The sequence below is a fragment of the Branchiostoma belcheri genome, unplaced genomic scaffold, assembly GCF_001625305.1.
Source record: "Branchiostoma belcheri isolate BF01 breed outbred unplaced genomic scaffold, Haploidv18h27 scaffold681, whole genome shotgun sequence".
Taxonomy (NCBI): Eukaryota; Metazoa; Chordata; class Leptocardii; order Amphioxiformes; family Branchiostomatidae; genus Branchiostoma; species Branchiostoma belcheri.
This window is the reverse complement of record NW_017804333.1, coordinates 4,647-5,957: the sequence shown is the minus strand read 5'-3', so window position 1 is coordinate 5,957 and position 1,311 is coordinate 4,647. Positions and strand designations below refer to the sequence as shown.

The window sequence follows — 1,311 nt, the reverse complement described above, 5'->3', positions numbered from 1 at the left end:
GCCATTTTACAGTGTTTTACAAGAGAAGTTTACTTCTTAAAAGCTCAGTTACAAGCAATTATGCACTTGTTCCTTTGGGCCAGACTTAGTTGTGGAGCATTTGATAAGAAAAAAATATGAATACTATTATAACAGAAGAGCAGTACATGCATGAAATCAGTGTGATGATGGTAAGGGGTAGTATTTATAAATAAGTCGATATCAAACTAAGTCAAAATCCCAGTGTACCAGGCTTAGTGTGCTATTGGCGGGAAGTGAACTTTGGGGGCGATACAGTAAGCTAATCTGTATACAACTAACTGTATGTAGCTATATTGTATGGATGTAGCAACAAATTCAGACTGCCATTTTCTGACGACTGGAATACTGTTACATCACATCCAATACAAATCCTGCTTCCCTTCCCAGACGGTACTGTTATACAGCCCTTCACACGCCTGCAGGGCGCCAGGTAACATCTCACCTGGGCCAGCGGCACCCCTCTAGGGAAGTTTTCACACTAGGTGGGGAAGGGGCAATTAGCGAACAATGGGGAAAATCTGGAAAACTAGGGGTCAAAGGTAGTTGCTATGTGTTGCTAGGGGAGCCAACGCCCACTTCGCTGGGGGTCTTCAAATTGACTTAACCACACAGAGATGGACTTGACTTACTTGACTTATGTCGAGTCCTGGTGTCCCTGGCCTCGAGACAAAATGGCTGACCAACACTCCCTATCTTCGATCACTTGACCCAAGTAGTCCACCTCCAGGCCAGTGTCTATCCTTAGGCAGTCTATGTAGGTTGCAGCCGGTCTGCCGGCCTTCCTCCTCCCATGCTTGGGAGTCCACAGTACCAGCTCGGCCACAATCTCCTCTCTGCTCCTGTGACAGTGACAGATGGAAGTATTGATAAAATTTGAAGGAAAAAAACTGTATACCCCTGTTCTGATGACATGGTCCGCCATCTTCGATTTTGGCCAATGACGTCATCAAATAAGCATAAAATAAGTATTTTAATAATAAGATTTACATAAAATTATATGGGATGTTATTTATATTAAAAACCATGTGGAACTTGACAAATTCTATTGTTGAAACAAAAAGTACTAAATTTAGCAAAAAATGCCTGTCAGAAACCCGTTGCCATGGCAACATAATTTTTTTAAAATCTTATTCCAATGATGAAGAATTGTTGCCAACAACATTCTAGGAAAAGTCACCAAGTTTGGCCGTTTCTAGCGGTAGCCGTTCACGACGCTAGGTGACATCAAAATTGGCGCGGGCACTTTTACCCCCCCCCGTCTAGGTTGGGTCAAGATATCCGCCATCTTGG

The 1,311-nt window shown here is 43.2% G+C and overlaps 1 pseudogene; it reads right to left on the bottom strand.

Moving 5' to 3' along the window:
- The window catches only part of LOC109484083, a 10,419-nt pseudogene extending 9,559 nt beyond the window's left edge, over positions 1-860 (bottom strand).
- Between the last annotated feature and the right edge of the window lie 451 nt (positions 861-1,311).